This window comes from Adiantum capillus-veneris, chromosome 27 (assembly GCF_014529385.1).
Source record: "Adiantum capillus-veneris isolate H3 chromosome 27, ASM1452938v2, whole genome shotgun sequence".
Classification (NCBI taxonomy): Eukaryota; Viridiplantae; Streptophyta; class Polypodiopsida; order Polypodiales; family Pteridaceae; genus Adiantum; species Adiantum capillus-veneris.
This window is the reverse complement of record NC_140957.1, coordinates 31,579,774-31,604,528: the sequence shown is the minus strand read 5'-3', so window position 1 is coordinate 31,604,528 and position 24,755 is coordinate 31,579,774.

The following is a 24,755-nucleotide window of genomic DNA, read 5'->3' as shown; positions in this document are numbered from 1 at the left end:
TTCTTGTGTGTCTCAAGCTTTCTTTCAACTACATTAGTTGAAGCTCTAGAGAGTTGGGCTATGGGGACGTATGGTTCAACCTCCTGGACATGCAATGTCTTGGGTTTTATTTCCTTGGGCAATATCTCAGGGACTATGGATTGAGTGGTAGGGCTAAGAGTTGGTTTTTGCGTTGTAACACCCCCAGTCCCCCAATCAATAGTGCATTTGGTGGCTATCATCCACGTGCGGCCTAGGTTTATATTACCCTCCATAGTTCCAGTAGGCATGACCAAAAAGTCTTGAGCTACCACCCCATTGTCATAACTGACAGAAGTGTGCCAGATTCCAAAAACCGCAGTTTTTTTCTTGTTGACACCCTTGACTTGGATAATACTCTCAGATAGAGGTGGCTTCCCTAACTGACACCACACCCCATAGGATAGCAGATTGTATTTAGCACCCGTGTCCAATAAGGCGTTATATAGCACTTTTCCATAGGCACTATTTAACTCAATGGGGTATCGTAGAGGTGTGTCAGAGTCCAACCCATCCTCTTCGTGTGCTTCATTTGCATCAGGTTCCGAGCGAGTAGCTCTACCTAATGTTTCCATCAAACGGCTAAACATACTAGTACTAGGCTGTGGAGCTTCGGGAGGTGCATGGCCTTCTCTCACAGTGTTTTGGGTAGGGTATGCTTCCATGATTTCTGAGTCGGAGGAGGAATCACTAGCGGCTAGTTTAGGGTCTTGGGTGGTGCTACCTTGTGTCCTCGCTGAGGGTCTAGAGCTTATCGTGGATGGGTAATGGGTATCCGTATGAACAGAGGCACTCTCAATATGCTCGTGTTCTAGCACTCGCCCAGAGCGTAAGTGCATGTGCTTTTGATACCCTAAGGTGTCAAAAAGCTGCTCTAGGAGGCCTTGTGACTAGTTTTTAGCGTGTCTTTTGTTTGTTTTTTTGCTAGATTTTTTTGAGCGTGTCGTGGAATGGGCCGTGTGATAGCTCAAAACGAGCGTATCGGTCAGAGGGTCGTGCCGTGCTTTACAGCACTCCGTTTGGTCACTCTATGCCCTCGGAATCCCTAAAACTGTCAATTTCCAGTAGGGAACTAGGCCCAAACTAGAAAGTCTAAGGGTGCAAGTGGGAAGAGAAAGGAGGAGAGTGGAGGACTTGTCCCACATGCTCTCATTCTCTCTTGAGGGAGTAGGGTATATATATAAGAGTGAGTCTAGTATATATCATAAGACTGAGGACTGAGGCCTGGGCTTGGGCTTGGGCTTGGGAAAATGATCCCGATCTACCTTTTATACAAACCAACCCGTACGTTTTAAGAGTCGTGTTTTTTATTTTCGAAAAATTTCGCCACCCACTCGCTCGCGTTTTTAATTTCCGATTTTTTTCCTTTGAAAATTTTAACGTTTTTTTTTCAAAAATTATTATTATTTTTTTTTTAAACTTTTTTTTTTCAATTTTTTTTTTTTTAAAATGCAGAAAAACGCAGCAATTAAAAAATGCAGAAAAACGCAAAAAAGCAAAAATTGCAGAAAACTGACAGAAAAAAGCAGAAATTGCAGAAAATGCAGAAAAACCGCAAAAAAATGCAGAAAATGCACAGAAATTGCTGAAAATGCAGAAAATGCAGAAAAAACGCAGAACTTGCAGAAATTGACAGAAATGCGAAAAATTGCAGGAAGTGGAAACGCCAAACTTGAAAATGCAGAAATTGCAGAATTTGAAAAACGCAGACAATAGCAGAAATTGAAACTTGACAGCAAATGTAGAAAACGCAAAAAACAGAAATCTCCACACACCCCTTCCCTGCCTTTCCTATGATACAAATTGCACCACAAGGAAGCGTAAAGTGCTAACCGAGCTTAGTGTAGGGCATATCCCCGGCAGCGGCGCCAAAAATGTGCGCTCCTTGCCGCACTGTCGAAGCAAGGGACTTGCCAATACACCGTATGCGAGCCACAAACGGCTCCAAGCACACAACAAGCCTAAACTAGCAAGCTCAAGAAAACAAAGGGTGTGTCACTCACCGCTCTACGCTCGCCTTCGTGGTGGATTCCTCGCCGCGATGAAGAAGAAGCTGCAGTCGTGCCGCGCTCAACCGCTTCGCCGCCGTCGTGCCTTCGCAATGCTCGATCGCACACACACTCTCCCTCTCTCTCTCTCTCACACACACACACACACAAGGAGGTGAAGAAGAAGAAGATGGAGATGGAGCAAGAGCACTCTTCAATTGCACAAATGAGAGAATGAGTAAAAATTAGGTTTAGTTGGCTTTTATAGGAGCTCACCCCATTCACACTTGGGCGCCCATGCTTAACCAACTAATCCCTTGAATGTCCAAGTTAAAGTGCGCCTCTCATCGGCGATCACTCTACCTTTCCCTATTGGTCCGACAAGCCCGGTACCTGACTCTATCGAATACATAATACGCGTCCATCGTAGGTGATGGGTGTCCGTGTGCCGTGAGGGTTAACAGAGGACGAATCAGAACTTCAATGGGAGCCACTGAATTACAGGCAATGCAGACAGCTATGCTCAAATCATTTTGTATGCAATACATTATTTTGACTAGTGGAAATGCTAAGGCTTCTGCTCCCTTGAAAGTTTCAGATTTGCAACACACTGTCCTCGTGAGAAATATCCTTTCAAGATTTATCCAAGTATACAGATCGCCACCAAATAATAATCCTTAGTGGCAGTTTACTTTGTGCATCAATGCTATTGTTATTATGTATTACGGCTCAAAGTAGATTGGAATGATCATCCCACTATAGGAGGCATCGGCAAAGGACGCTCGACCAAGAGGATTCATGCACAGGAAGCCAATCAAGAAGACCCTCCTTGCAAAAGAGGTTACACATATTTTTTCGAAGAAACCACAGTCATTGAGCAGCTCGCAACCCAAGGCATGGATTTGGCAAGTCAAGGAGAGACCCCAGTCATATTGTGTGCTCGTATAGTAGATCTAGAAAGAAAGTTGGCATGATACGAGGCAAGATATGGGTTTGTAATAGAAGAAGATATAGGCAATGCGGGTTCAAGTGATTCACTCGGTAATTTAGAATTTTGCATATCTGATCTTTAGGGGATCCAACCCATGATTTAAATTAAATAACGAGTTCTTTTTGTATCTTAAATCTCAAGATTTGTAACTAAAACCTCTTTTTGATATGTAAATCTTCTATTTGTTGGAACAAATGAGCATGTCGGATGTTGTTGCAATTGCGTAAGTTTTATTCTCTCTCCCTCCCTCTTTTTGACAATGATAGAAAGAAGATGGAGAGAAAGAGAGACAATGAGTGAGTGAGAGAGAGAGAGAGAGAGAGAGAGAGAGAGAGATAGAGAGAAGAAGAAGAAGAGAGAGAGATTGTGAAGCTAAACTCCACACAACTTTTGCATTACAAAATTAATTGAGAATATAGTACAAAATTTATAGCTCATCTGTCCCCACAACTTTATAGATCAATATCTTCCGGGTTCCATTCCATTTCATCAAGTGAATTGAGTTCATTTGCAATGATTCATGTGTTTAAAAGCGTCCAAAGCTTTCTTCAGTGGCACGTGTGGCTAACTTTGTTGGCTTATGCATAAGTCGCATGCTACAAAATACATACACCAAGTCCGCAGTGCGTTTAGAACTTAATTGATTTCGTGTTTTAGTATGCACTAAAGCAAATGAAGACCAATTTCTTTCATAGCTACCACTTGAGGCGGCAACATACAATACTCTCACAAGCCACATATTGAAGTTCCACTTTTTTTCCACCAAACTGGTGTGCTCATCGTCTTGATAGCATATATATGCCAAGGATCCCCAAACATTCCTTCTCTGCTAGTGTAGGCCGTCTTCTGTGTGTATGCCACCTGTCCATCCACATTGCCTAATAGTTGGGCACACACTTTCTTGAAATCACTGATCACTTCATTGTTTTAAGATTGATCGTGCATCTAGAACTTGGGATCTAAGACGAACCCTGCTCCATGTAAAGGAGTATGCAGCTACTCCCATTGTCTTTTGACAAACAAGATCATCATGGCCTTCTCTTTTCATGCATAAGATGTGCAGTCTTTTAACTTGCGAGAGGCTTCATGCATGTACCGATAAACTCGTTCTTTGTCCACTAATCGTATCAAATGAGTGAAGGGTTCTCTGACAGTAACAATTTTGTCTACATTTCTCCAAAAAACAGGAGAGTTTACAAGCTAATAGCATTTGAAAGCAACAGGTTCATACTTGGAATATTTATCAAGCCAAAGGTCCCATCTTCTATTTTCCATTGTTTCAACAAGGACTGTTTTAACCTGCTTAGTGTAGAGAGAACGTAATACGCTGTCGCAAAACGGGTCACACAAAAAATCTATAAATTTTTTGTTGGGGACTTTGTTCTAAATAAAGCATAAGAAAATGAATGCTCTCTTATAAACATCACCAAGTGGTTTGCATCTAGAAGAGTTTGCTTAATAGAAGGAACCTTTCCAAAGTCCTTTAAGAGCAAATTCAGAGTGTGAGCATCACATGGAACCCATGTAATCTCTATATACTTTGCTTAAATTACGTTTCCATCTCTTTATAGTTAGATGCATTATTTGTGACAATGGTTGTCACACTTTTTAGGTCCCCCTTCTCTTTTGATCGAACGCTCATATACACCAACAATATCTACTAGTTTTCTCTTTCTTGGACGTGTCGATCGCTTCAAGAAAGATGGAACCTCTTGGACAAATCAACAGCACATTAATCAATGGTTTCTTTTGACAAATTTTTCAACCATTTAGAACAATTGTGCATCCATACTGTGGTACATAATCAAGAGTTGTACGCTTTAAAATATTCTTTGATGTAGTTTTCACTTTCTCTAAATATTTTGTACGCATCGTATTATAACTAGGTACCACAAAACCCTTCTTTGTTGTGCTCACTAAAGCATCTTTGAAGATAGGATTTTGAATGACATTAGAAGGAATTCCACATGCAACAAATGATTGCATCCACTTAAGATGGAGTTCAAGCAGTCATTGTTTATCAAATGCCTTATGCAAAGTAGAACCACTTGGTGCAGGTTCTCTTCCAATCCAGGCTTCAGTTCGGCTTATGTTAGCAGAGCTTGTAGTAGGATTAGAGCTACAAGCCCTAGCAAAGTATGAATGACACCCTCCTTGACCTTGAGTAGGGGTCAAGGGAGGGTTTTGATAATTTTTGAGTGTCATCTCCACGTCCCTAGCCATAGATGGAGCCATCATTTTGAGACCTCCCCTTTTTTCCCCTCAAGATGTGCTCTCTTTGCCATGTGAGTACCCACTCAGGAAATTTTTCTCTTGGGGGGGGGTTTGCAAGCTGTAACGTTTTCGAGAATTTTGAACACATATTCTTTTATCTTGTGAGAATTTTTGCTAAAATTATGGCCGCATGTCTTACACCTCAACTTTGATGTAGTCTTTCCACTGACCAACTCATCTACGTAGTTCCACTCATATCCTTTCACCATCTTCTTAAGTTCTACAAACTCAAACAGGACTAATTACTAAATACACATCTAAATCAAACTCTCATACCATTTACATTACTTTATTTGCCATTGTTTTTTAAAAAAATAAAAAAATTTCAACCTCTTTAAATTATAAATACCAAAATTTTTATTGTTTTTCAAGTGTAAGCTTTCACTCTCTACCTGAATCATGATAAATAAATTGCTTAATCTATCTTAATAAATCCAAGTGTGTGTAAACTCTACACAAAGTAAGATATCTTTAAAAATCCTACCTAAATTACCTCCAAGTGTGAGTATAACTCCACAGATGGCAAGCACTTATCTAAATCTCTTATCTAAATCTCTTCTAGGTGTGAGAATATCTCTACACAAAGCAAGAGATTTCTATATAATCTACCTAAATTGTATGTAATGTGAGTATTACTCTACACATGGCTGACAATCATTAAACAAATCTAACCTAAGTTAGTTCCAGGTGTGAACATAGTCCAACACACAACAAGTAACTCCTAGCTTTAACTATCTAACTTAAGTTACTTCTAAGTGTGAACTTTAACTATCTTAAATCACTTCCAAGTGTGAGTTTCCTCTACACAAGGCAAATAATTACTAACCACTTTACTTAAGTTACCTCCCAATGTAAGATATACTTCATATACAACAGATAAATTTTAAACTCAAAACTCCAAAGCTTGAAAAAAACAACATTTAACTAATTTAACTTTTTATCCTACGCTCTAACTTTTTACTAAAAAGAATATATAACTTAATTTAAAACGGTTTTTTAAAATATATTTGTTGATGTTGTAAAGCTCAGCTATAGATGAGATAAGGGGGAAGAGAGATCAATAGAATGAGGAAAACAGTCCGTTTTCACGGTATATAATTGGCTATATTTCGATCGAAATACTTATTTTGATTGAATTTGTTTTTCAATTGATATATTATTATTTGTTGGGGTATAAAGCCCAATGTGGTCGCCCAGGTAAGTGGGCGGGCCGCGAGGTATGTACACATATTCTTTTGTAAAAACCTAATAAGAACTCACTATGCTCTACACATTACATTAGAGCAAGTTCACCATATCGTCGTGCTCTTCTTCTCGCACTCTCTCTCTCGCGTCGCACTTCCTCCTTCAACTGGTATCAGAGCTCAGATCGAGGCTCGAGGCAGCATTTGCAGGTAGCCAGAGTCACCTGCTCAGATTGGAGTGAGATTCGACAGGCGAAGACACGGCCCCAAATCCTGTGGGAGAACTTGAAGGGCTCGGTGATCTTAGATTTTCATTATGAGGCCATCTCGGCCACCGTTTGGCTTCGACAAAGTTCTGCGCAGGCCATTTTTCGACTACGTGGTCTCGGCGGGTGCAGATCTGACTCTGCAAATTTGGGGTTTCGGCCTACGACTGTAGGTGCTGAGGATATTTGCACTTCTAGAGTGCTGATTTGTGGTTGTCTACACAACGAAGGACGTCTCACAGTTCTTGGAGGCGTGTCACATACGACACGGACGCACCTACACACAGAATCTAGGCGAAATCCACTAGTTCATCAGGTAGCTTGTGTTTGTTGCTTGATATTCCAGATTTCATCCTGACATTGCAGGTACTTCCACATGGGATGTATTGTCAGAGATGATGTATGTCTGTTGAGGGTTTGCTGGCTGTGAGTCACGCAGCAAACAACCGCTGCAGCGGTTACAGCATATAGTGGGAAATTTGTGGATGTATGACTTTGTGGGAAGTCTATGTACTATCAGATTTACTGCAGCCTTTGTTGAGGGTCGAGTGAGGTTTTATTGAGCTGGGGGATTCTCGAATGTTGAGATCCTTTCGATGATACAGGTCTTGGAGCGATCCTTCGAGCACCCTTAGATAGGCAGCTAGGATGTATTGACTGTGAGTTAGACAGTTGGGATTGCATCTTTGCTTTACTACTGTTGAGGCATTGTCGCAGTCTATGCTTACAGGACAATGACAGGACAATGAGAGACAATACAGGTGCAGGACAGGTTTACCCACAACTTATAGTGTTAGAGAGACAATGGTTTTTTGAGCTTTTTTTTTGGTCTGTTTTTGAGTACACCAGAGCCATTTTACAAAGAAGACTCTGCCGAAATTTCTGCAGAATCTGAAGCTTTCTTGGTTCATTTGACAGGTTGATATTGGTTCAGAGGTCAGTTTACAGGGGAAACTCTGCCAAATTTTTCCCAAGAAAGTAAACTACTGTGAAGCGTAGCTATGGCTGGATCACAGGACACTGCTCTTTACAATATCAAGAAGCTGGATGGAACCAATTTCCCATTGTGGAAGAAGCATATTTGGCATGTGTTGGTACAAAAGAAGCAAATAAAACCTATAAAGCTCAAGGGGATAAAACCAGGAGATATGGACGAAGATGAATGGAGCGAAATGGATGAATTGGCACTTTCTACCATTATGCTGACTTTGGCAGAAAGCGTTTACTTCAATGTAGCAGACGAGATGTCGGCTTATGAAGCATGGACAAAGCTGAGTGATCTTTATGAGAAGCAGAGTGCAGCTTCACAGGTATACTGGCTTAAGAAGCTTGTTGACTTGAAGAGGAAAGAAGGGACACCTATGTCCAATCATCTGAATGAATTCAACACCATCTACAGTCAGTTGTCAGCTCAAGGTGTCAAGTTTGATGAACCTGTTAGAGCTATGTTCCTGTGGATCACATTGCCGGAAAGTTGGGACACTTTTCGCACAGCTTTGAGTAATTCTGCACCTCCAGATGGTTTGACCATAGCAGGTGTAGAAGGGAGTCTGCTTACTAAAGAAACCAACAAAAAGACAATGGACAAAGGCAAAGGAACAACCTTAGTTGTCAGGGGAAGGACCAAAGAAAAGTACAAAGGTGGAAAGAGGGATCAATCTCGTAGCAAGTCCCGCAGTGCTAAAGGCAAGAGTGACATAGAATGCTACCATTGTGGCAAGAAGGGTCACATGAAAAGAGACTGCAGAGAATGGAAAGCAGAAAAAGGCAAAGAGAAAGCAGAAGACCATGGTGAGAAGAACAAGTCCTCAGTGAAGATTCAAGAAATAAATGTGACAAACACTATTGCAAAGGATGACAATCTAGTGTCAGGAGATATCTACTTCTTGAAAAATACAATGGACTCAACTCTTCTTACAGCATCTGATGGAAATGCATTGAGTGACCGGATTATAGACTCAGGGGCATCACTTCATGTGTCTCCAAACAAGGAGTGGTTTACCTCTTATGTGACCACTAAAGATCATGTTCGACTAGGCAATGGGCAGACATGTGAGATCTTAGGTGTTGGAGATGTTCAATTGAAGTTTCAGAATGGCTCTTCTTTCACGCTGAAGAATGTGAGACATGTTCCCGCAATTACAAAGAGCTTGATCAACACAGGTTTACTTCATGATGCTGGCTACGTCACCACTTTTGGACAGAACATGTGGAAGATATCCAAGGGTTCTATGACAGTAGCACATGGAGTAAAGTCTGGAGGACTTTACCTGATTTATGTATCAAATGTCTCTAAAAATGTAATCAATGTAACCGAGCAGCCAAACGTTTCTTTGTGGCATAGCCGGTTAGGACATATGTCCAAGAAGGGAATGGAAATCTTGTCTCGTTCTGGTTATTTGCCTGGCTTGTCATTTAATGATTTTGAATTCTGTGAACATTGTCTGTATGGTAAGCAAGCACAACATCCACATAAGCATAGAAGCAGTAGAAGAGATACACAGTTCGCACTTGTTCATAGTGATTTGTGTGGACCTATGCCTAACCTATCTCTAGGGGGAGATTCTTACTTTATGACATTTATAGATGATTACTCGAGGAAAGTATGGGTTTACTTTCTCAAGCACAAGGATGAAGCGTTTAGTGTTTTCAAAACGTTTGTGACATTGTGGAGAATCAGAGTGGCAAGAAGCTTAAATGCTTTCGCACTGACAATGGTGGAGAGTATGTTTCAAAGGCCTTTCAGGACTTTTGTGAGTCAAAAGGTATAAAACGTGAACTTACTGCTCCTTTCAATCCTCCTCAAAATGGTGTTGCTGAGAGGATGAATAGGACAATACAAGAGAAGGTCAGAAGTACGTTGTCTAATGCACAACTGCCAAATGGGTTCTGGGCTAAAGCTGTATCAACAGCTGTTCATCTCATAAATAGATCTCCTAGCATTCTAAACCAGAGAGGGTTGAGGAGATTAGAAGAGTTGTCTTCCAAGAAGATTGACCTGCACGTGCAAGACAAAATGTCAGGGCTCAAGAGGAGCAAGGACAGAATAGAGTGGAACCACAGGTTGTGACTGAGCCTGAGCCACCTGTTGTGCGTAGATCTGGATGTATCACGCGACCTCTTGATAGGTTTGTTCCATCTATGAACTATGTCATGTTGACTGATTGCAATGAGCCTTCATGTTACAAGGAAGCAGTGCAAATGAAGGACTCCGGGAATTGGCAGTTGGCCATGCAGTTAGAGATGATAGCTCTGCAGAAAACCCAGACATGGAAGCTAGTTAAATTACCACAGGGCAAAAAGGCTCTACCTTGTAAATGGGTTTACAGGTATAAGATCACCGCTCATGATAGTCAGCCAAAGTACAAAGCAAGACTTGTTGCCAACGGCTTTAAGCAAGAACAAGGCATTGACTTTGATGAAGTCTTCTCTCCGGTGGTCAAGATGACTACATTGAGATGCTTTCTTGCATTGGTTGCCATATTAGATTTAGTGTTGCACCAAATGGATGTAAAGACAACGTTCTTGCATGGTGATTTAGATGTGGAAATTTACATGCAGCAGCCAGAAGGGTTTGTTGAGAAAGGCAAGGAAGATTTGGTATGCCAATTGTTAAAGAGTCTTTATGGCTTAAAACAATCACCGAGGGCATGATACCATAAGTTCCACAAGTTTATGCTTTCTCAAGGCTACAAACGTAGTGAGTTCGATCACTGTCTATATACAAAGAAGGCTAAGGATGGCAGTTGGATGATCCTTATTTTGTATGTGGATGACATGTTGATTGCTGGCAAGCACTTGGAAGAAATTTCAGCTTTGAAGTCAAAGATGGCAAAATCATTTGACATGAAAGACATGGGTGAGGCAAGTCATATACTTGGTATGCGCATTGAGAGAGATAGTTGATTTGGTTATCTCAAACAGAGTAAATTGACAAGGTTTTGCAACGTTTCAATATGGAGAAGGGAAAGGCATTGAGTGTTCCATTGCCACCATATGTGAAACTTAGCAAACAAGATTGTCCTGTGTCTGAGGAAGAACAGGCTGAAATGGATAAGATTCCATATGCGTCTGCAGTGGGTAGTTTGATGTATGCAATGATTGATACTCACCCAGACATTGCATTTGCAGTGGGAGTAGTAAGTCGATACATGTCAAACCCAGGCAAGAAACATTGGGAGGCAGTGAAAGGAATATTGAGATACCTGAAAGCTACAAAGAGTATGCGCATATGCTATGGGAGTCGGGAGCTAAGTGCAAAGGGTTTTACAGACTCAGATTATGTAGGTGACTTAGACAACCGAAGGTCTACGTCAGGGTATGTCTTTACATTGGCTGGTGGAGCAGTATCATGGCGTTCTAGATTACAAGATTGTGTTACTCAGTCTACTACAAAGGCTGAATATGTTGCAGCATCAGAGGCATGCAAAGAATGAATTTGGGTTAATCGACTAGTAACAGATTTGGGAATCAAAGAAGAGATGCCTGTGTTATATTGTGATAGTCAAAGTGCTATACAATTGGCTTGCAATCCAGTTTATCACTCAAAGACAAAGCATGTGGATGTGAAGTATCATTTCATCAGGGAAATGCTCGAGGATAAGCAACTTCAGCTTGTCAAAGTTCACACCATAGAAAATCCTGCTAATCTACTTACAAAAGAACTTCCCTCAGAGAGCTTTGCGCATTTTCGCAAGCAGTTAGGTGTAGGGTAGTACATCACTTCTCTACATCTCTTGTATATTATCTTGTATAGTAGCTTCTCTCACACTTAAAGTAACACATTGGACTTTAAGTGGGAGGTTGTTGGGGTATAAAGCCCAATGTGGTCGCCTAGGTAAGTGGGCGGGCCGCCAGGTATGTACACATATTCTTTTGTTAAAACCTAATAAGAACTCACTATGCTCTACACATTACAGTAGAGCGAGTTCACCATATCGTCGTGCTCTTCTTCTTGCACTCTCTCTCACGTCGCACTTCCGCTCGTACTCCATTATTTCGATAAAAATTCTAAGAAATCATACGATACTACATTCTCAACCCTTGCTCTCGTCGTGTCATTTTCATCTTGTTATACTTTTGTACTTCAGCTCTGATTCTTAATATTGTCAGCCTGAAACCATTTATTTTTTGTTGGGGCTTAATTGTTAATATCTTCTATTTAAAATCTATAACGTACCCAACATTTTTCAGTAAAAACTATTTCATTTACTTTGCAAAAGTGTTTAAGGTTCACATTTTGTTAAGTCATAAACCTTTCCAACAGAACGATTGGATAAAAAATTGGACTCTGGAACTATTAAGTATGGCTTTTATTCACTTGGAAACAATAGGTTGATGTGGGAAGCTTAAGCCTCAAGACTATATCTAAAGATAAGAGTTGACCTTTAAGAAAGGAAAAGTTTAGGAAAGAGAGAGTAATTTTAGGAAAGGAGGAGTATTTTTAGGAGAGAAGGAGTCTTTTTAGGAAAGAAAGAGTATTTTTAGAGAAGCAAGAGAAGTAAGTCAAGTTTAGAGCTTCGTTTCTTGGAAGCCAAGCTTCTCCTTATAATAAGAGACTCAAAAGCGCACATCAAAATGCGTGCTAAAAGAAAAATCACAAACGCATGCGAACTCACCTCTCTGCTTTTTGCTATTCTTAGCTTGTGATTTCTGCTCTTGAGAGCTTACGTAAAGACCCCTCTTCTCTCACTTTCAAGACACACACACACAAGCTCTCAAAAGAGGAAGCTCTCTTGCCATAACGTCGGATTACCTTCTCTCCTGTAACCTCTCTCCATCAAGCTCTCACCCTTAACCCATCTCCATCTCTATCACCATCCTATTGTGCTTTGGATTGTTGAGTTCTCTTTCTCTCTCTCTCTCTCTCTCTCTCTCTCTCTCTCTCTCTCTCTCTCTCTCTCTCTCTATCTTTTCGGCAAGTAAGAAATCCATAACTCTACTTTTCACGGTGTAGCTTACCTTTTCTCTATCACAATATGATGGCCCCGAAACGGGTGACTCGAAGCTCCAAGGATGCTCCCCTCATTCCACCTCCAAGGAAGGTGCAAAGGAAGGTATTATCTACTCCAATCATAACTCAAGTGGAGGTATCAACTCCGAAAGAAGTTGAAGCTACCCAACCTTAAACACGAGACATAATCAAACATGTCACTAATCCGGTAAGACAAATTTATAATTTTGCATCATTATGTATGCCGACCTAACAAGTCAAGTCTAAGAATTCCATTAATCGTCCAAGAAACATGATTCGATCACAAGAAACATGCATATGTTTTGTAGAATAATGAAGAATTGTTTGATAAATTATGACTATTTGATAAATTGTTATTGTTTGATAAATTGTTATTGTTTGATAAGTTGTTAGTGTTCGATATAAAGAGTTGGTTGATCAAGTTTGAAGAACCATTTTTTTTTAATAGCAAAACCCACAATATGTGGGTAGTATTGTATTAAACCAAAAAGAATTACAATCAAGTCCATGCCCAAATCCGAGCCATGGATGCACAAAACTATACTACATACCCAACCATCCTACCACCATCTCACATGACATTACCAGATGAATCAAAAGCATTACATCGGCTAACAGGGAGCCACCCTTCGGAAAAGAAAAGACTAACCAACAGAGATAATAGCAAGCCGATAGGGTGGGGCCCAAAGTACCCATCACCAATAGGAGCCCTGAGGTGCCACCGTTTAAAGATAAGAATTTTTGAAAGAATATCTTTTGTTCCTTGTGGGTAGGAAGATGCCTTGTGGTTAGCGAGATGTCCTGCGGTCAGCGAAGATTAATCTAAGGTTATCGACTCTCTTTTTATCCCTTGCAATTAGTGAGATGCATAGCGGTTAGCAAGCTTCCTCACGATTAGCAAGATGAGAGGTTGTGTAATTTGTGATTAGAAAATAAATAAATCCTTTGCAAAGGTTCTGTTGGTTAGACAAAGAAAGTCCGTGGGTAGCAGCAAACTCATGAGAAATTGAAAAATTCTTTCTTTTGTTAAAATATATAATTGTCTTCAATAGGCCTTGTTTGAATTATTTTGGTGATGTTTGAAGGGTTGTATGAACGAACTTGTGTCCGGAACTAATAAAGGAACCCTGCTTGTATATGTAAAACATTGTGGTAGTAATTAAAAAAACAAGAGGAATGGGTGAGTGTGATGTGGAAAGTGGGAGACTAGTGTCCAAACGGATCTATGTTTATGGACGGGTGGACCCGATTAGTCGGGTACTTTTCACAAGATTATTAGCTAGTTAAGTATAGGTCTCATATCATATTTGCTAATGAATGGCTGTCGTGCTTTTTAAATGTGGAAAAAAAGGCGTTGTTTACGGATCCTAAGTATGTGAGTGAGATTTTATCTTTGTGATATAGAAATTAGCTTTCATTAGAATCCCTTGATTTATGGACCTGGCATGTGGCGTATGACCCTTATGGCCATGATCACGATGGATAGAGGACTTCCTCTCTTTTGTTGCTCGTATCTCTACTTCATGGAAATGGAGTAGGGTGTTGTCAACGGAACTTGAGAATAAAGTAAGGCCATCTATCAAGTCACCCCAATCTTTCGGGTTTGGGGACCTCACAAAATCACCCCATCAAAGCAAGGGTTCCCAAGGCTCACCTTTTGACCCATTACACCCCTCTTTGGCCTAAGTTGTTGGAGCCAAATTTCTCCAATAGCCAAATTTTTTTGAAGGCTCAAAGCCATTCAAAACAGAAGGTCTTCTTTCCCTCACTACTCAATGTTATCTCCTGGAAATCAATTTCAAGGGGGGCTTCATAGGGAAAATATTGGCGAGAATCCTTCCAGGAACAATAGTATGTATGCACGACCCGCTTTCATGATTATCAAAGGACCTTGTAGCACCAACCTTTGCATTTGCACAACGTATTTTTGCACTTGTATAGGATTTGCATTCAATCAAGGCATGATAGCTCTTGGCTTCACAATGATTATAATTGTACGAGCTTAGACACTACCATAGAGCGAGTCTCTCTATTCTCTCCTGTTTGCACAGCTTGCAACAAATAAACTTGAAAATGATTATAGTCAAACATGAAAACAACATCATCAACACTCAAAGGACATAAGCATGAATGACACAAAGACACGAATAAGACGAAGAGTAAGGGAGACACAACACAAGGGTCAAACATGAAGAAGACAACTACACCACATGATATTTACCCTTTCTATTATGATGTACTTTATAATTGAACCTAGGCATGACTAAATGGCCACCTTGTGAGCCGTAGAGAGATGTATCATGTTGAACCTCCTATGATGTATCAGTGGACCATCACACGCCCTAGATGAATCACTAAAGAGTACAGTGATTAAATTTAAGGAGGATCTTGTTAGGGTAAACCTCCTCATGGGAACCATCTCTTTCCTATCACACATAATTTATGAGGCATACATGCATGCATACATCCATGACCCATGAAGACCCTATCAAATGAAGTCCACAAAGACTTTATTTAAGAAGTTCCATGATCTCTATCCTGTAGCAACATCTACTTGTGAATTGAGTTGAGATTAGTGTATTTTATGTTTAATAATAGTTATCCATGAATGAAACTAACACTAAGCCACCCTAACCACTTATCTTATTTGCTTCTTATTAGCGGGTCACTGAGATCAAACATCTACAACATAGATGTATGGCACTAACATACTATCAATACTCAAGGAAGTGACTCGGATGGGGCATGAAGACTCTTTGAGGGTGTCAACCTCAAGAAGTGAACCTATAGAACAAAGCTATTTATAGCACTAGCAAATCTATCACTCTCTACTCAGGCAATCTACTCCTAGGTCGTCATGCCATTTTGGAACTCAAACGAAATCAAAACGCTACAAAACTTTAGGAGGATCTCTAAGAGGTCTAGGGGCACTATCCTACCAAGTCTGGTCACAATCCGGCAAGGTACCAAAATCACGATCCATCATGATCAAGGTCCTGAACACTACAACATAATTACCCAGGAAGGTCTCCCTATGGTCTAGGAACATTCTCCTATGGTGGAAACATAAAAAAACAACCATTTATGCACTCAAAACAATAGATTTAACTTGTAGACATGCAATCATAAACCACATCAAAATTGAGAATGATTACACTCAACTTAAAGAGCACAAGACAAGGAACACAATGTGGTTAGTGGAATCAAATTTGGATTACTAGAGCTCGAGAAAAACTGATTACAAGGTTCTTGAGAGTAGCTGCTCCTAGTCATATGCTTAAAAGCTCCAAAACTTTAGATAAGATACAAGGGGTTGTGTTCAAACTTTGAAATTTGAACTTTATACCTAGGGTTCTTTTGGCCAATGGCCAACTTACAAGGCTCAAAACTTAGAATTAGAGAGTACAATTGAGATTTTACACAGATATGGCTTAGTAAATTTTTGGCTCAATAATCAGAGTTTCTCTTAGTTACAAGGCTTTCTCAAAAAAAAAAAAAAGGAGTACATAAAATATGTCTTTGTGAAGAGGTGATTGACTAGGAGGATGCTCGTTTGGTCCATTTGCTAACATTACCTCCTCCCTAGCCATTGCATGTCCTCATGTAAGCATTGTCTCCAGCTTTTTCTTCACTAATCAAAAGTTCTCTTTTCTAGTGTCTTGGTGACCATTATGAACTTCTCTGCTCTAGCCACCAAGTCATCTTGGATTGTTGGATCCTTGATGTTGCTAAGGATCATGCTTTGATAGGCTATGTTTCATGTTGGTAGATCCTCTATCATAGGGTTAAAGATGGTGGAATCCATCTCAAAGAACCATGTCATGAATGCCTCTTTGAAAGTTTGCATGTAGTGCGAAGGTAAAAACATGACCCGGGCATACATCCCCATGATGAAATTAAGGTTAGGGATTTCTGTTTCTAGGTTTCAGACAATGCCTTGTGTATCTTCAAGGAATACATTTCACTCAGCTTGGTATTTTGATGCTACTCCTTTTCCGACTCCTCTTCAAGTATTTGCTACTCCACATACATCTCATTGTTTGTTGCAATGTGGGCTTGTAAGTATCCTTCCGCTTTCCTTGTCTTTCATTCCAGTACTTCCTCATGTTCTTTGTGTCTTCCTAGAGTCCTTCTATTTGTTGTTGCAGCCTTGCATTCTTTGCTTTTTCCGCATTTGCCTCCTTCTTGGCATCTTGAGCATCTAGCTCCCTGAATTGGGACACTGCCCATTGGCATTTGAATTGAAGCTTGATTGCTTCTAGATGATCTTCTAGGTCAAAATCATGAGTCAACCCAACCATGTCTTCAATCACACCACTAGAGTGTGGTGATACTGGGCCTCTTTTTTTATTTATATATTGTTTAGAGGTCCCAGATATCGACTCTTTGCTTTGTTGCTGACTAGGTGTCATGGTCTTGACTTCTTCCTTCAGTTTGGTGTTGGTCTTCTTGCATAGGGTCCTTTTGTTTTTTCTGAGCCTTCTCTTGACCTTTGCCTTTCTTTTGAGAATCTTCTTTGTCTTCATTGGTAGGCAGCAGTGTTGTCAGTTTTGGGGAGAACTGTTGTTCCATTTCAATAGGAGTGTCTTGATTGTGTCAATAGGTGTCTCCTCCCATGCAGTTCTTCTTGTATCATGTCTTGGCCCTTGGGGGAGTCCAACGGAGACTCTAAATCTTATATTCTTTGTTTTTTGGAGTCCTCCACTGCTTGTTGCTTGGCCTTTCTTTTGAGTACTTTATGAATGTGTTTCCTAAACATGTCTGTGAGCTCCACTTCCCGGGTTGCTTTCCTTCTTCTATACTGCTGTATCTTTTCCATTTGTTCAGCTTTCTTTTTCTCTAACTTCTTATCCAGCTCGAAATCATCATCATCATCTACTTCTAATCTCGCTTCATTAACCTTTTTCTTTTCTTTTGCAAGCTTTTGTCATCTTTCCTCTCATAGCTTCTAAGATTCTTCCATGTATCTTTGGGTCTACGTTATTGGTATCTTCTCGGTGGTCCTGTGCTTGTTCCTAACTAGAGGGGCAGTAATGTCATCCTCTCCTTCCCCTTCTTCTGTTGTTGACTAGAATTCAGATGGTGTGTCTCTATTCTTTGGCTTGATTTCTCCGTTGAGCTCAATATTAGATTCTGTTGCCTCACTATCTGTAACCTTGTCTTTTGAGATTTGTCCTCGTGTTTGCATGTTGGTCAGAGTGGAAGAAGACCCTCCCACTACTTTGCTAGAGTGCTTTGTTTGCCTTGTGTAGTAAATCTAGTTGTGACTTTGCTGGTGGTAGTGCTTGATAGGCAATTCTTGTCAAAACTAAGCCCGTGTTCATGTACGTTTTGTTGAGTTCATTGCCCTTCAGATTAGCTTCAACCAAGTTCTCCAGGATATAATTGTTGAGATCACACATGATCACTCTTTGCTTGGCTAGCCCCATAGACATTACCATTGCTATGTGTAGGTTGGTCTTTGTGTATTGGGGTGGTTTTTGAACCTTCAAATATTGAGAGATGAGACTCAAAGGCATCTCCATCTCAATTTAGATGAGATCCTTGTACATGAACTTGTGCCCTTGTTGCTTTATGAAGGACTTGTCATGTTTATGGACTTAGTTTTGTGGAGTAGGTTATGGTTTCCTATTGGTATGTGTAGAGCTTGGTTGATCAGCTCATCCGATATCCTAACTTTGACCATTGCTCCATCTCTATTGGTTAGTTTTGCTTCGCTATTATACTAAATTGAGCTCATTCGCTCGTGTGCTCTTCGGAATAATGTTCCCCATTGTGGAAGTCGGAAGAATGTGTCTAATTGCAGACATCATGACCCTTCAATCACTTCCCTGTGCTGCAATGTCCACAACTCTCTGGGAAATATGGTTGTCTTCACTTTGGTACCATCAGCCACTTGGAACTTGCCAATGAACACATTGGCTGGAATCTTTTATAATTCTTATTTAGATGTGTGATTTCTCATTGGACGATATGTCGATGACTTCATATGGTGCTGCCTCCCACTCCTTTTGGGATCTTCCACGAGGCATTTTGGTATCAAAAAATCCAATCGACCATAAATTGTTGGAAAACATTTTGAACTTATGATGTCACCATCTAATTAAGCATGATAAGGAGATGCTATGGTTCAAAAAAAATTGACTTTGGATCACTGCGTGGAGATTTATGCCACTTCTTGAAAATTTTCCGAAATGTGGTACTTTGGCTAGGGTTTTGAAATCCAAATGGCTTGATACTTCAGGGTTAGGCTTTTTTTTACAAGTAGGACCTATTGGTAAGTTTGGGCGTGGAAAATTGAAAGAAGGTACATGGATCGCGATCCATGTTTGGCAACCTTTTGAGGTGAAATTTGGTACACATGTTCCTATAGCCTATCCTAATACACTGGTGAAATCTTTTCATGTTTGGACAAGTTTTTCCCAATTTCTTAGTTTATGGCCAAATTTTGTCCGACTTTGCCATATTTGGTTTTTGATGACATCTTTGATCTCTCCTTGTGATGGTTCTATTTGAGAATTTGCCAATGTGATGATTGAGAGTTGAAATGTAGTCCCAACCAGTGGTCCTAAGTGTGTTCACACACATCACTACTACATGTCTATGGTAACAAACCCCCCTGGAGTGATGCAGTGAATGAGAGCTGTCAAAGAGAGTAAAGGGAAGTGCCATGCCCTAAGGACATTATCAGTCCACAAAGGGGAGTAAGCCCAAAGCTTTGTGGAAACTTCAAACTTCTCACAAGACAATGCCTTTGTGAAAAGATCTGCAAGGTTGTTCAGTGTTGGCATATAAGCCAAGTTGATCTCTCGTGCTGGGAGCCTCTACCTAACATAGTGGCCATGCACCTCAATGCGCTTTGTGCGAGCATGAAAAATTGGGTTCCTTGCAACTGTCAATGCGCTCTGAATATTAGTGTAGATAGTGTTGGCAGTGTCTTGTCCAACACCCAAATCAACCATAAGGCTGAGCCATACACACTCAACTGTAGCTATAAAGACTGCCCTATACTCAGCCTCACAATTGAAACTAGCCATAGTAGGTTGCTTCTTGCTCAACCATGATATGCATGAGCTAACAAGCATGAAACAAAAACCACTTGTGGACACTCGTGTGTCAAAACAACCAACCAAATCAGAGTTTGAAAAAGCATGCAAATTTGGCGGCAATGATCCCCCCTTGGGATAAAACAAGCCAAGATGTAAAGTGACACTCAAGTAGAAAGAAATCCTCTTGACAACTACCAATGCTTAGATTCTAGGCTATGCATAAATCTCATGACCTGTGAGATTGCAAACTAAATATCTAGCCTCATGTTGCATACATAAATGAGGTATCCAACAACAATTTGGTAAAGAGTGACATTTACAGGATCACCAACATCATGAAGACTCAATTCAAACATGTTTCCATGGGAGTGGCAATAGATTTGCAATCCTCAAGTCGAAACTTACATAGTAATGTCTCTATGTAACTTTTTTAACACAAGGCAATACCACCATCACACTGCTTAAACTGTATACCCAAGTAATGATGCAAAGCCCCAAATCTTTCACCTTGAAAGTAGCATTCAAATTAGCCTTAAATTCAGCAATATGTGTCCCATTTGGTCCAATGATCAGCAAATCATCCATGTAGAGAACCACAATGAGAAGTACAACACCGTCACGCTTTACATACGATGTGCTTTTTGTTGGACTGTTATAAAAGCCTCGTTTGACCAAATGAGTGTCAACCTTCTTATACCAAGCAGGAGGATATTTCTTCAACTCATACAAAGCTTTGCTACATTTGCACACTTTATCCTCTTGTCCTTTCTTGACAAAACCGTGAGGCTACGTTATATAAACTTCCTCAAATATGCCACCATTCAAGAAAGTAGTAACCATGTCTGATTGATCTACATCCCAACCAAAATGAGCTGCCAATGGACATAGAAAATGCACAATAGTCATACGACAAGTGGGAGAAAAACTCTCTTCATAATCTATGCCTTTTTGTTGTGCATAGCCCTTTGCAAGAAGTCGAGCCTTATAGCGATCAATCTCACCATTCAACTTGCGTTTCAACTTGTAAACCCACTTCCTACCAAAGGAGTTTTTGATAGGAGGCAAATCATAAATTCAATGTGTCATTTTCTACAAGTGCATCATATTTTTATTGCAAGGTAGCCATCCAATTTTTTGAATTCTGTGGTTCATCAAAAGATAGAGGTTCCTCAACATCATGTAAGCTAGACACAGCCAAAGGAAAAATCTGATGCATAAGATACATGACGAGAGCTTGAACGAGTGAAATTTGATAAAGGTGCATCCAATTTATTGTCATGAAATGTATGCACCAACCATTTTGGCATATTTCTAGCCTTCTCATTTTTAGTCCTTTCCTCATCAAGTACATCATCTAGGTCTGCATCAGTAATAGGCTAATCTGTAACATTTTCAGAAAACCCCATAGGTTGTAAATTTCCCTCATTGGAATTTACATAAGAAATTCCACCACTGAAAAGAGGCAACAAACTGTCATGAATGTCTTGTGAGCTTACATTACTGTCTCTAGTACATGACAGCAAGGGCTAAAGAGAATCTTCCACAAACACAACATCTCGTGAGACCAAAATACACTTTTTGTGGATGATACAACCCGTAACCTTTGCTTTCAGCACTATAACCAACAAAAATACATTTGACAGCCTTATCATCCAATTTTTTGCACTGTGTTTGTGGCACAAAGCATATGCCAAACAGCCAAAAGCATGCATGTGCTCAATAGAAGGCTTTCTATCATGCCATGCTTCATATGGAATCATAGACACCAGACCTTTCAAAGCCTTTTGATGTCTAGTGTGATGCTTGCGAACCATGCCTTGGAGCTGTTTTGCTACAAGAAGGGCATGCCATAGCATATCAAAGTAGGAGATTGGATAACCAAGAAAAGAATCTAGGCATATATGAAAAAGAGCTCTTAGCTATCTTACATGCCCTAGATGCTTGGCAGCATTATCTCCGAGGCACTCCATTTGTTTTGTGCACAGACCATCAAATTATTAATTAATTTTTGAGAAACTAAATTGAGTGTTAAGAAATGAGATGGGCAAACACTCTCTCACATTTTATTTTCATATTGCTCATAGCTGGTAAGCACAACCAAGTGGCCGATACACTTTCACAAAGGCCAAGGGTGAATGTTGTATCAATAGCTACTCACCATGATCTATCCTCTATGATAGATGAGTATGCTACGGATCTAGACTTCAAGGATGTAATGTTGGCTACTGCACTAAGGAAGAAAGATGAACCATACAATGTACAAGATGGTTATCTTCTCTATGGATCCTCTATGGCAATAGGCTATGCGTTACACATAATTTAAGTCAAAAGATTATGCATGAATCTCATGTTCCACCTTATGAGGGACATAGAGGGATTCAAGCTACTCTCAAGGAAATAGAGATGTACTTCTATTGGCCAACAATGAAGGCATACATACCGATTATGTTCCCAAATGCATTGTATGTCAAAAGACAAAGTATGATAGAGGGAAGTAGCCTAGCTTGCTTCACCCATTGCCTATACATGATTCCCCATGGGAAAGTATATCTATGGATTTCATCTTTAGATTACCCAAGTCCATACTTGGGAACACAAGCACTCGCGCTCAAGAATATGGACAATAGTAGACTAGTTTAGCAAGCAAGCGCATTTTATATCAGTCAAAAAGACTATTAAAGAACACCACATGGCAACTCTCTTTATCCCATAGGTCTTTAAGTATCATGGCTTACCAACATCTATAGTATTCGATAGAGATCCAAGAATGACCAGTACTTTCTAATAGGGTCTCTTTGAGAATTTGGATACTAAGTTGAATTTATCTTGGCCTATCACCCACAAACGGATGGCCAAAGTGAGGTAGAAAATTCAACTATTTTTTATCTACTTAAAGCCTATGTTACGAAAGTAGATCAAAGAGCACAAGGGAAAAAAACCTTTAGTAGAATATGTGTACAATAACACTACCCATACTTCTACAAGAAGACATCCTTTGAAGTAATTGAAGGAAGATCAAGCTCCCATTGATAGTCAAGACACTTGGAAACATATTTGCTACTGATGAGTATAGCAGAGATCTTAAAGAGTCTTTTCAAAAGACCAAAAAATATATCTCCATCATGCAATAGAAGCAAAAGGCTATTGTTGATAAGAATAGACGAGCCTTGACCTTCAAAATAAATGATTGGGTATTGCTCAAGTTTCCAAAAGCATACATAAGTCACACTACATGCAAGGGAACAAGGACGCCCAACGGGTCACCAAAAATATTATGCTAAGTTAACAAAAAGATATAATGTCCCATTTCAAATTCTTAAGCCTATCAATGAAACAACTTATAAGTTAAGGTTACCGAGTACTTGGCTCATTCATAATGCCTTTTATGTGAGTCTCTTGAAACCTTATAAAGGCGAGCCACACAAAGAACTAGTAATTGAAGAACTACCTGAGTTTGAGAGATTTTGAATCCAAAGTGCATCCCACTACATGAAGACAAGGTTTAAAAGAAATGGTAAGATTATCCAATGATATCTTGTCAAATTTAAGAATTATGATTTTGAAGATGCAAGGTGGATGCCAGAAATCCACCAGCTAAAGGATAATGTAAACCTTGTAAATACTTACAACGACTCTTGTCAAAGGTAAGAATTAGGTATGAACAAAGTATATTTTATAAAGAAATTTTTGATGTTTTGACTCTAAGATTTCTTTTAAATGTACATAATTTTAAGTGTACGCATACGATGAATCAAGCTTGCAGCAGATTTGTCTCTCAAGCATCTAGTAGGCCTTATCAATCTACTATAAAGATGATTAGGGCTAAGTAAAGATATACTTGCAACATCTAAGCCTTCCAAGCATTAAGTGGAATTAGTCTCTCCACCGTGGAAGAATGTAGATGGGTAAAAATGGATCCTCTACCCAAAGCAACAAGACTAACTATGACTTTATTTTTCCACCCCGACTATGATTTCAAGGGAAGTTAATGTCATGAATATTAATTTCTAACATTCTAAAATTATTTTCTAACTTAAATTGACCACTTAAGTCCATGAAAAATAAAAAGAGAACAAGTGAATTGATTAAGTTCTAATGGACTAACCGGTCAAAGCTTGAAACCAAAAGAGGAAAGTCCATAAAAGAGCAAGGGTAATTGCTAATTAATTATCTTAGTCATAGGTACATGTCAAGGAAGAATAAATGTATCCTGGGCATCCTTGATCAAAGGTACAAGACAAAAGAGATGACCCATAACAATTATAGGAGTCTAAAAAGAGAAAGTGATTGTTGTAAGCTCAAGTCATCAAAATAACTTTTTAATCTCTAAGTATGAATTCTAGGAATCCTTAAGGTGAGATTCTAACACAAAATGTCTAAATTTAGTAGGTCTAAATTTAATAGGTTTTGGGAGTAGCTTGGCGGAACCTCCAAAGCACTTTGCTAAAGTTTTGCAAAGAAGGTGAAAATTTTTAAGCCCAAAGGGTGAGTTTTATTTTTGCCAAAGTTTATCCTAATTTAGCAGATCCTTAAATTAGCAGGTAGGCTGTAACCAGGCTGTAACCCGGGTCAGCTTCATAAATCTCCAAGGTTTGTACAAAGGTCTTGCACCTGAGCTAATTGATGAAAAGGTAATTTTATGGTTTTTATTAAATGAAATGGAAAAGCTAAAGACTAAGGTTAGATCAATCCTTCCTCATGTAGTAAGTTGACTCTAGTCTTTATTTACTAAGCTTAATTAGGCCACATGTCTAAAGTAGTACCCACTTGCTTTGTGTGAACTTAACAAGTGTGCGTGGTGTGTGCACTTGCCAAGAAGCGTCCAAGAGAAGTGGGGGCGAATTCTAGCGTGCAAGGCAAGAGGGGACAAGTGTTGGGCATGCTTGAGTTGCACTAGGAGGTGTTCCCACCTCATTTTGGTCAAGAGTGAAGCATTCTGATTCAAGTCTAGTGCACCCTTGCATAAGCTATATAAGAGGGGGCTTGTTGCATTTTTGGGGCTCTTTCTCCT